The sequence below is a fragment of the Herpailurus yagouaroundi genome, unplaced genomic scaffold, assembly GCF_014898765.1.
Source record: "Herpailurus yagouaroundi ecotype Mexico unplaced genomic scaffold, PumYag 67471, whole genome shotgun sequence".
Lineage (NCBI taxonomy): Eukaryota > Metazoa > Chordata > Mammalia > Carnivora > Felidae > Herpailurus > Herpailurus yagouaroundi.
This window is the reverse complement of record NW_024420280.1, coordinates 6,756-18,414: the sequence shown is the minus strand read 5'-3', so window position 1 is coordinate 18,414 and position 11,659 is coordinate 6,756. Positions and strand designations below refer to the sequence as shown.

The following is an 11,659-nucleotide window of genomic DNA, read 5'->3' as shown; positions in this document are numbered from 1 at the left end:
CATCCTTGCCAATATCTGTTTTTGCCTGAGTTGTTAATGTTAGCCCTTCTGACTGGTGTGAGATGGTATCTCATTGTGGTTTGAATTTGTATTTCTTTGATGATGGGTGATGTAGAAACTTTTTTCATGTGTCTTTAACCATCGAGATGTCTTCTTTGGAAAAGTGTCTATTCATGTCTTTTGCCCATTTCTTCACTGGAATATTTGTTTTTTGGGGGGATGGTTTGGTGTTTGAGGGCATGTGGGAAAGGCTGGGGCAATCCTGTTTGTCCCCTGCCATCAGGAACACCATTCAGGGCCTCCAGGTTTCAGGCATCAGTGTGCTCACTAGACGACGCTGACCTGCCAGGACCTGGGGATCATCAGCACCCAGACCACCTATATCTCTGGGTTAGTTCATTAACGCCTCCTCTGTGTGCTCCCACTTGTGAAAGCCCTGGGCAGGAAAGCTGGACAGACAGACCTCAAGAGTTCACTTGAGTGCAGCCACTCCACCCCCATGGAAGTTTCTGGAGCTACAAATATACTATGGGGAGCTGAATCTGCACAACAGAGCTGGGTATCTACCATGACCTGGGCTCCTCTACTACTCACCCTCCCCACTCCCTGCACGGGTGAAGGCAGGCCTTACCCAGGACAAGTGGGAGATCCCCCCACCCTGCTCCACACCCCTCTCTCTTTCACACTGGGCTGCCATCCTGCCCATTCCTGGGCTTTGGGCTGAGGACAGAGCTGATTATCCCCTCTCAGCATGGGGCAGCAGTCTTGGAGCTTGCGCCGTGCTTCAGGCCAGTAGGGAAGTGACACACCAACCCTGAGATCCCTGCCTCACCGGCACCCGGGGACCTCACAGAGCACCATGTCACAAGCCCGTGAAGAGACAAGGGCTCGGTTTCCCCTGACATTCCTAAGGACCTCTCAAGATTATAAGGAATAATAATGTGAGGGGGAAAGTCTGGTCCTGTAGAATTAGCAAGTGCACATGGGTAGCATTGTTGTGATTATAATTGTGGCATATGAATATATGTGCATTCACGTGCATTCACAATAAGTAAAAACCATTTCAGGTTTTAGCGTAGCTATGTTTATTTTCCGGATTTCCATTCCAATTCCATTTGGAGATGTTGGATTCACGTGCTCATTGGTCCATCTGTTTGACTCTCTGAGTGGATATTCACCTACAACCAGCCTCCTCTCTTTTTCTGGCCTTGGCACATGCCCTGACCTCTGACCCACAGGTCCCCCAGCTCTCTGCAGGGACACCATTGGACTCACCATATAGTCCCCACCGTATGTACCACAGCTCTGATGGAAGTTCTTTGTCCCAAATTTCCATGCACACCCCACATGAACTTGGGCACTATCTCCATATGTGCCCCAACGACACCCCTTCATTGTCTTTACATTTACCACATGCAGTGTCTGCAAACACAAGACACACTGTGCGTTCCAGGGATATTTTGGGCAGAGATGGACATTTTGAAATAAAGCATAGTTTTCCAGTGAGATACATTTCCAAATGTGAGAATGTCATCTTTCCAATAAGAGACCAAGAAAGGCCGTTTCTTACTCCAGTCTCGGGTCACAACATCAGTAAGACTGCTGCCTAAATGAACATTCTGCTTGGTGGGCAGAGGGGATCACAGCAGCTGGAGGGCTTGGTGCTGAGGGCAGCAGGGGAGCAGTGTGGCAGGCGCCTGCAGAGGGGAGGGGCTGAGCCAGACAACTGAGAAACCACTCAGCTGGCCGGAGGGGCAGGAGGCAAATTGTACCCTCACTGATGTGTGACCTGCTTCCACCTGTGAGCCCCAATGCCCTGTGCCCTCCTGGATCTGGCTGTTTCCCAACACCGATTCCAATGTGGATCATGTCCTTTTTCTCTATGGCATCTGGTAAGTTTGAGGCTGATAGAGAACCACGAGCTAGAATGTATTTCCAAGGAGAAAGTGGGCTCTCAGGAGAGTCTGCCCAGAGGATGAGAGAGCTTGTGGGCAGAATCCCCGCATGGAACCTCAGGGGACAGAGCTCTGAGGGGTCTCCACCATGTCCTGGAGTCTCTCCTTCAAACCTTTAAACAGGAAGCCTTTGCCAGATTTTACAAAAGGAGTCCCTGAGATCACACAGGACCTGCCCTTTCCTCAGCTCATCACTAAGCAGGTGCAGTGACATCAGACTCATAATCCATCTGTTGGTGAACTGGTCACTTGAGCCAAGGTCCCCAATTTCTGCACTGAAAACCTCTGCAATATGTACTATTGTGGGTCTGGAGCAGAAGCCCCATAAATGTGATGACTGACATCATGTAGAATGCAGCCAGCGTGGGAGGAAATAATCACTTCAGATCCAGGGTCACTGGCCCACACCTTGCACAGGGCTCTTCACCCAGTTAAGTGGGACAAGACCTCTCTCTGCTGCCCTTGTTCCACCCATCTTGTCTCTGTTACTTAGTGTCACCAGTACTAGTCACAGTCAGCGACTAGTCCTCACTGAGGAGATCTCTGCCGTCACGGCCAAGCAACACAGGCCTACCTAAGGCCGTGACGTCCATCTGGATATTCAAGAATGACCACTTGTCCTTTGCCATCTATGCTAAGTAATAACCATTGATTTTGGCTTTTTAATTACATTTTCTAGCTATTAAGGAATAATTTGAAAATAAAAGAAGTGAAGATCTCCTTTACCTGCTCTTGATCTTTGTGGAAATCGTCTCCTCACTACTGCAGGAACTAAGATGTGGGCCTCAGGACTGTATCATCCGTGTGTGAGAGTGTGTGTGTTACCATATTATACATGTATCTGTTTGTATTTTTATGTGGGTTTTATTAGGATATGGTGTTAAATCTAGTGAAAGGCCCTTTTGAGACCAATTGGGGCAATATGGTCATATCTCTTGATGTAATAATATGGTGTGTAATATAAAACTCTTTCTTATTATGTAACCCAATTTGTATCATTGGAATCAATCACACTTAATGGTGGTGTATCAATTTGTAAATATGGTATTGAGGTCTCCTTGTCAATATTTTGTACCCAATATTTGTATCAATATTTCATGATACTGTTCTATTCTTTTCCTTTTTGTGAAAGGTATTTTGAAAGTGTATTTTTGAGTATTATAACATTTTTAAAAGAAGTAAGAAACATTCAATACTGTGTTATATTATGAAAAAATATGAAGCAAATAAATTGGAATCATCTAAATTCTGAAGTTTTGTTAGATGTCCCTTGTGAAAATGTCTGTACCTAATGTATTTCTGTGGAGTGCTTCTATAATAAACTTTGCCATTTTTATATTGAAATTGGTCTATTCACTCAATGTATTTCTAGGACAGCCAATTTTGTAACTTCTAAGAAACTACGTATTTAATATATTCTTACTAACATGTACCACTTAAAGTTCTTTTTATTCATTTTTCATTTTTCCATGTGAGATTAACAGGATGCGCCCTGGGACAGCACTGTGGTCTCTACACAGCTGGTCAGCGAGAACAAATCACTCACAGGAGACCAGACCTGGAGGCTTTGTGGTGTCGCAGCAGGTGCTACCTCCCAGGGCTCCCCAGGCAGGAGTTCCACCCCCATCCTCCCCAGTGTGTGGTGTGAGCTGAGCTCCAGCACCAGGGTTCAGGGAGGGGCTGGGCAGGCACTGGATGGACCTCATTTGCATGCACAGCCCCTCCTGTGGCAGAGGGTGGAGGAGAAAAGGAGGCCTGGGGCGGCCCAGCCCAGTGTGGGCACCAGGGGTTGTGTCCCCATGGCCTGGACATTGCTCCTCCTCCTACTCTTCCTTCACTGCACAGGTAGGGACAGGCCTTATGGCCTCAGGTGCTCCCCACATCACTCCTCCTCTGCTCAGAATCCTGAATTTTGGTTTCCATTTCTAGTCGCATTCCCAAAGGGTGTCTGTGTTTGCAGGTTCCCTGTCCCAGCCTGTGCTGACCCAGCCGCTCTCCCTGTCTGCATCTCCGGGAACAATTGCCAGACATCTGCACCTTGAGCAGTGGCTTCAGTGTTGGCAGCTATTACATACATTGGTTCCAGCAGAAGCCGGTGAGCCCTCCTCTGTATCTCCTGTACTGCTACTCAGACTCAAATAAACACCAATGCAGTCCCCAGGCACTTCTCTGGGTCCAAAGATGCCTCGGCCAAGGCAGGGCTTCTGCTCCTCTCTGGGCCGCAGCCTGAGGACAAAGATGACTCTTCCTGTGCTATAGTTCATGGCAGTGGGAGAAGCTTTGGCTTCTCACAGTGACTCAGATATGGAGAAAGTGAGACAAAAACCCCTGGGTCCACAGACCTTGTGTCTGAGCCTCTGTTATTGGGAAGCTTCTGTGGAGGCTCCTGTAGGGGAGAGTCCTCTATGGTGACAGCTGTCCTTGAGGAGGAAGGACTGACACACAGATGATGCTCTTGCCTGAGACAGCACATGTATCCCAGGAGCCCAGACAAATCAGGGAATGGAGCCCAACTGCACATGCCCCTGGGTCTGGAGAAAAGTAACAAGAACAACTATTTTACAACCAAAATCTCTGTCTCTCCCTCTAGTCATATCTCCTTTACTACTCGCAGAATACTTCACTTCACACATTCATTTCATCAATTATACGTTTTGTATCTGTTTTCCCACATCTAGAAATTCTTTGGGACACACACACAATTGAGTGTCCTACAATTTAACTGAATTTAACGCTTAGTTTATCTGCGGGGAGATAGTGTCAGATCCACAGGTAAAGGGCTCAGCACCAGGAGGCTGCTCCCCATTTTGATGCCAACAACAACTAGTAGATTGCCGGCACCCTCTGTCCAATGTGGCTACACGTCGAAGGTTTCCACGACTCCCTCCTCAAGTTCTATTAATTTGCCAGATCAACTCACAGAACTGAGGTAGATACTGACTCCTTTTGTCAGTTCATTAATGATATGATGAAGGGGTCACATAAACAAATAATGAAGAGACACCTAGTGTTAGGTCTGGGAGCGTCTCGAGCACCAGAGCTTCAGTCCCTGTGGAGTTGAGGTGCATCTGTTCTGGGAGTGGATGTGTTCGCCAAACCGGAAGCTCTTCAAACCCTGTACTTTGGCATTTTTATTGAGGATTCAGGTAGACGTGATTGGACATTAACTGCACTGTCAGTCTTCCCTCCCTGTCTCAAGTATGAGGGGGTGAATATTCGCAGCCTCTGATCAAGGCTTGGTCTTTCTGGGCACCAGCCCCATCCAGGAGTCATCCAGAAGCCCACCCAGAGTCATGTCATTACAATTAAGAAGCTTCTAGTGCTCTTGTCACTTAGGAAATGACAAGAATTTCAGAAACTCTGTGTCAGGATCCAGGGCACAGAGACTCCTATATAGTTCCTAAGATCACACAATTCAATTGTCTCAACTGGACAAGGTGAACTAGAGAGTCATGTTCATCCACAAATCTCAGGCTGTAAACTGTGACTCTTGTGTTACTGACGACACATCCATACTCGATATGTTAATAAGCACCTGGGTCATAGACACAATTTTCTCTTTCACCCATCTGACAAAAAGTGAGTCACAACTTCTTCAGACTCACCTCATCCCCTCTCCCTCCCAACACAGGTTCCTTTCTCCCCTCTGCTCCTGCCTCCCTCAGGCCTTCAGTCTCTCCCTATGGTGCTTCAGGTCTGAACCCCATCTCTATGTTAGGATTTCAGAGAGAAGTAAAATTTTACAGTAATTTCCACTCTCTAGGGTTCATGTCTAGTGATGAGAAGTCGCAGAAAGTGGACTGGCAGGAAATCGCTCAACATCTGATTCTTGCTCTCATCTCTGCTTGTAGTTTTCATGCCCACCAGCCTCAGTAAATCTCTGTAATATGACAACAATATTATTGTGTTTGTGACAAATGAAGGTTCATTCAGCCTTTGAGTATTTGCCCACAAAAGCCATTAGTACAACGAATTTTCCCCCTTCAAACTTACTGAGGTTCCACAAAAGGTAACTGTTGACATAGCCAACAAAGGAAGGATTGGCTACATAGTTCCAGACATGATGAATTTTCCTGTTTTTGAGAATATTTGTTTCCGAGGCCATCAGGAGACTAACGCAGCCACACAATTTTGTTCCAATCATTGAGGTCTCATGTATTAGCCTTTTTCCAAAATAAAAAAGGCACTCTTTCATGGTCACCGCCAAGGAGGCATCCAGGGACCTTGGAGGCATAGTGGGGGGGGGGGTGGCTCTGCTGTGAAGGGCAGGAGGAAGGGACTGTGTTGTCACCCCTGTCTTGTGCTTCCTGAGACCTGAACCCACAGATGTGGGATATGTATCTGTTGGGTAAAAATGGACTGAAGACCCATCCCCAAGATCCAAATTCATGATTCAATGGAATTCCTATCAGAACTAATCTGCACCAAATTCCTCTTCTTTGTGTAAATTCCATCCTTGTGCAAGGGAGGTGACTTTGAAGACACTAGCCTTCTTTAGCTCCAAGCTCCAGTATACAGGAGGCTCTTTAAAGTGCCAGCCCCAGCGATGGATTTGCATGGAGAACAACACTCAGGGAGCAGACAGAGGACATTAGAGGGACAGGAGTGCACTTGTCTACATAGTTGGCCTCTGAAGGAAAGACTTCCTGGGGATACATGGAGCATATTCTCTCTCTCTCTTTCCTCTCTCTCTCTCTTTCTCTGTCTCTCTTACACACACACAGACACACACGCAGATGCACACACACACACACACACACACACACACACACACCTCTCCTCTGAGTGTATAGTGTCCTAGATTCTTCAGTTTCCCAGCATCTCTTTCTCTCCAGAAATCATAGTCAACATGTACTCAAACAGTACCACCAGGGTCAGAATCCCAGGAGGCAGAATCCCCATCATCAGAAACACCAGCAACATCCAGTGTGACTGGGGTCCTGTCACAAGGGCAACCAGCACATGCTCTGAACACCTGTTCTCCTGGGACAAGGCTGATGCTCAGGAATCCCAAGGAGACTCTCTGTCCCATGGGTAGCTCATTCCCCGACAATCTCTGGGATCCAGCCAGCCCCCAAGGCTGATCAGTTCATTGATTCTGGGACAGCATCTTCAGTGATGCTCCCACGGAGCTCAAGGTACATGAGGACATGCGGGGGTCACCGCTTCAGTCTTCCCAGAGACACCTGCACCAATCTGGATCTCTGCTGAAAATTCTTCTGTCCCACCCAAGGGCCACAGTGACAGTGACCTCACGGAGACAGTTTCCCTTATCTCTATCTCTCCACCAGTCACATATGGAATCTTTGACAGAAAGTTTTCAGCCCAGTTGGCCTCAGATAATAGAAATGCGTTCCTCTACTCATTGATGTCTGAATGAGCTTTTTTTCTATCCTGAATATGCTGGACACAAAGAACAGAGGTAGAGCTGTGTTCACCCCAGAGACAAGTCTGACCCCAAATCGCTCCTTCCTGGAAGCTCCCTCAGTGCTTGGTAATTGCATCTCAGAGATGGTTCTGGAGTTCATAGAAATAGGTCCCTCATGGGATTTCACTGGACATCATGTCGGGCTCTCCTACCTGCAGAAAAATTCCACCATGCTATGCTAATGACAAAGAAAACATGATTTTTGAAAAACTTTATCGACTCCTATTCAACCTCCAAGAGAAAGCATCCCTTCTACATTGTTCCCACAATTTCTATTTTTCTCTGTAGTAAATACACATCTGTGAAAAGTATCCTAGTGATTGTATCTGCATTTTCATAAGAACATTGTCATTGAGTTTCAATCAATGTCACTGAGAGAAATTTTTTATACAGAAGCATACACCCATTTATTTTTTAAAATTATTTTGTTGTATTTTTTTAATATGAAATTTACTGTCATATTGGGTTCCATACAACACCCAGTGCTCATCCCAGCAGGTGCCCTTCTCAATGCCCATCACCCACCCTCCCCTTCCTCCCACCCCCCCATCAACCCTCAGTTTATTCTCAGTTTTTCAGAGTCTCTTATGGTTTGGCTCTCTCCCTCAAGTTCTCTCCCTCAAACTTTTTTTTTTTCTTCTCCTCCCTCATGGTCTTCTGTTAAGTTTCTCAGGATCCACATATGAGTGAAAACATACGATATCTGTCTTTCTCTGACTGACCTATTTCACTTTGCCTAATACTCTCCAGTTCCATCCACATTGCTGCAAATGGCCAGATTTCATTCTTTCTCATTGCCAAGTAGTATTCCATTGTATACATAAACCACATCTTCTTTGTCCATTCACTACTTGGTGGATATTTAGGCTCTTTCCATAATTTGGCCATTGTTGAAAGCGCTGCTATAAACATTGGGGTACAAGTGCCCCTATGCATCAGCACTCCTGTATCCCTTGGGTAAATTCCTAGCAGTACTATTGCAGGGTCATAGGGTCGATCTATTTTTAATTTTTTGAGGAAGCTCCACACTGTTTTCCAGAGCAGCTGCACCAGTTTGCAACCCTCAGTGCAAGACAGTTCCCATGTCTCCAATCCTCTCCAGCATCTATAGTCTCCTGGTTAGTTCATTTCAGCCACTCTGACTGGCGTGAGGTGGTATCTCAGTGTGGTTTTGATTTGTATTTCCCTGATGAGGAGTGATGTTAAGCATCTTTCCATGTGCCTGTCGGCCTTTTGGATGTCTTCGTTAGAGAAGTGTCTGTTCATGTTTTCTGCTCATTTCTAAAGTGCACACTTGGCTAAGTGGTGACTAACACATAAACCGTGTCACTGGAACCCTGTCAGAGCACCTGCTGCGCTCACTCCTTCCCTCTTGGAACTTCCTGCAGGTTTGCCCTTTGGGCTCTGTGTTCAGTGCTGCACACAGGACCCCTGCATATTTGTATCTGTGTGCTGGGGGGACAGATCCTGGGAGGAAATCACTAACCACAGTGTGTGGAGAACTGTCATCTCAAATAAGCAGACATAGTGACAGATGGCAAAGATTTTTATTGCACAGTGCCCTTAAGAATACACACAGTTGTTCCTTCCCACAGCACTGAGGACAGAAGGAGAGCTTCTATTCAGGCTGTGGGAACCTCAGAGCAGGAGAGACCTGGAAACCAGGGAGGAAACACATAATAGGAAAGAACACAGAATCCTACGCAGAAGGGGCCACGTGTCCTTTGGTACTCACCACAGCTCCAGACATGATTCTGATCTAAGTGGCGTTTTTGTAGAAATACCACCTCAGTCCTGACCCATGAAATATACAGGGAAACATGGCCTGGCTTTTCCGGAGGAGTCTGAGAGAGCAGAAAGTCTGGTTTGAGGATATGGGAGGCTACCCAGGAGGATACCTGGCCTGGCCCTAGGAAAGGGGCAGTGGACAAACAACGGGGGACAGGAGCTCCTTTTATGGGCTCTGGTTACCATTTTGCACAATGATGTTTCTGAGTCTGGACACAAGGGGGCTCTCAGGGCCCATTTCTGAGGGTTCAGGGGTGATGAGACCTGAGACCTGTCACCTGCACTGCCTGTGCCCTCTGCTCAAGACTCATAACTGTGACTTCCGCACAGCCTGGCCCCACACAGCCATTCCTCTGCCCACCCCCTGGCATCCACAGGCAGAGGCACCTGACTCGGGTCCAGTGAGGGCTCAGAGAGCTGGGGAATCATTTGCATGGACAGGCCCTCCCTCTCTCAGTGGATAAAAAAGTGAGAGATTAGGGGAGGTCTGCTCAGCTGTGGGGCACAGAAGACAGGACTGGTGATGGTCTCCACCATGTCCTGGTCTACTGTCCTTCTCACCCTCTTCACTCATTGCACAGGTGATTGGATGTGGGGACAGGGGAAGGGGCTCTGGGGGGACACGTGGGCCTTGCTTCCACCCTCTTGTGTCCAGACCCCGGCTTTACCCTGTCTGTATCTCTTCATTTTCCAGGGTCCTGGGCCCAGTCTGTACTGACTCAGCCATCTTCAGTGTCAGGCTCCTTGGACCAGAGGGTCACCATCTCCTGCACTGGAAGCAGCTCCAACATCGGTAGCAATTATGTGAACTGGTACCAACAACTCCCAGGCACAACCCCCAAAACCACAATCTATTGGGATGATAGCAGACCCTCGGGGGTCCCTGAACGATGATCTGGCTCCAAGTCTGGCAGCACAGGCACCCTGACCATCACTGGGCTCCAGGCTGAGGACGAGGCTGATTATTACTGCTCAGCATGGGATGATAGCCTGAGAGCTCACACAGAGCTCCAGGCCCGTGGGGAAGTGAGACAAAAACCTGCTGTTCCCACACTGATGCGCTTTCCTTGTGCAGCCCCCACCTTCTGCCAACACAGCTGCTTCCCTAAAACGGAGGTCTGAAACCCAAACCAGTGAACTTTCTCTTGAGTATGTGTCCTTGTCCTCTCAATTCAGACACCAAACCCTGTCCCTGTAGGAGCACATTTTCTGTTTTATGCAAACTGAGCAGAAATTCCTGGATGCTGGGGCCGGTTGCCCTGGGGACAGAGTCCTTGAGGATTGTGCCTGCCTGCTGGGGCTGCCATAACATCATACCACCCACTGGGTGAGCAAATCAAAAGATATTTATTTTCTCACAGTTTTTGAGGCTAAATGTCCAAGTTCAAGGTGGTGCCAAGTTTGATGTCCCCTGAGGTCTCTCTCCTTGTCTTGCAAGTGGTTACTTTCGTCCTGGGTCCTCACGTGGCATTTCCACATGTGCTCACCCATGCTGTGTACCTCTTCTATAAAGTCTATGAAGTCACAGTGTGGGTTTCCATTTAGGAATCTACGGGGACACAGTTCAGTCCATATCAAAGCACCAGGACAGAACCAGCGACACAGAGCATAGCTGTGTCTGACTGAGGATAGTCAACCGTCCACATGCTCTACATGCGTGGCATTGAGAGAACCCTCACTACATGACCTATGTGGGCCCGGGGCTCAGATCACAGTACAGAAATGACAGGGAGGGTCCCCATGCTCACAGAGCTGACACCGTCTTGGGGAAGAAAGAGGACGCATAAGCCAAATGTACTGTGTCTCACACTGACTTCCCACATGGGGAAAATGTGTCTGCAGTCCCAGGTAATGTCCACACAACATAACATCTGGATGACAGAGACTGGCCCTTACGGACCCACTGGTAAGAAACCCCAGCTTTCAGGATGACTGGATCAAACCACCCCACCCTCTGCCCTGACAGCATCATGGCAACCGGGGAAGGGACACCTATTGCTTTGGGTAACACAGTGACTGTCTGGTGGGACCTGGACTCACTGACTAGCCGTGTAGTTGGGAGATTTGGGGTCCAGGTAGAAGAAAATGATGGAAGCTTCACCAAAGAAGTCCCAGCCACCTGTATCATCTTCCCTCCATCCTCCGTGTTGTTCAGGTCATAGCACGGACTATGGACAATCTGCACAGGAGACACAGGCCAGGGTCTTTATGTCTCATAAAACTACAGCTCAGCCCCCAGACCATTCGGATGCCCTTGTACCAGATCAACTCCAGCCCAACACACCCTCAGAGGCACGAGGTTCTGACCTGCAATGCAAACAGTCCCATGAGAAATAGAAAGCAGAACACATATTCCTACTATGATGGCCTCCTATTCCCAGAGGTTGTTAGAAGGTACAAAGTTTTCCAGAAACCTTAATGGTGACCGTTTCCAGACCGCCATGCACCGGGGACCTTTTCTTTTGCTCTCACTCTGTCGGGTGAAGAA

The 11,659-nt window shown here is 47.8% G+C and overlaps 1 long non-coding RNA gene across 1 annotated transcript; it reads left to right on the top strand.

Moving 5' to 3' along the window:
• The first annotated feature begins 9,622 nt into the window (after nt 1-9,622).
• LOC121025030 (uncharacterized) lies at nt 9,623-10,036 on the top strand. Its single transcript, XR_005787912.1, has 2 exons — nt 9,623-9,752; nt 9,866-10,036. It is a non-coding gene; the product is annotated as an uncharacterized LOC121025030 (long non-coding RNA).
• Nucleotides 10,037-11,659: the final 1,623 nt, after the last annotated feature.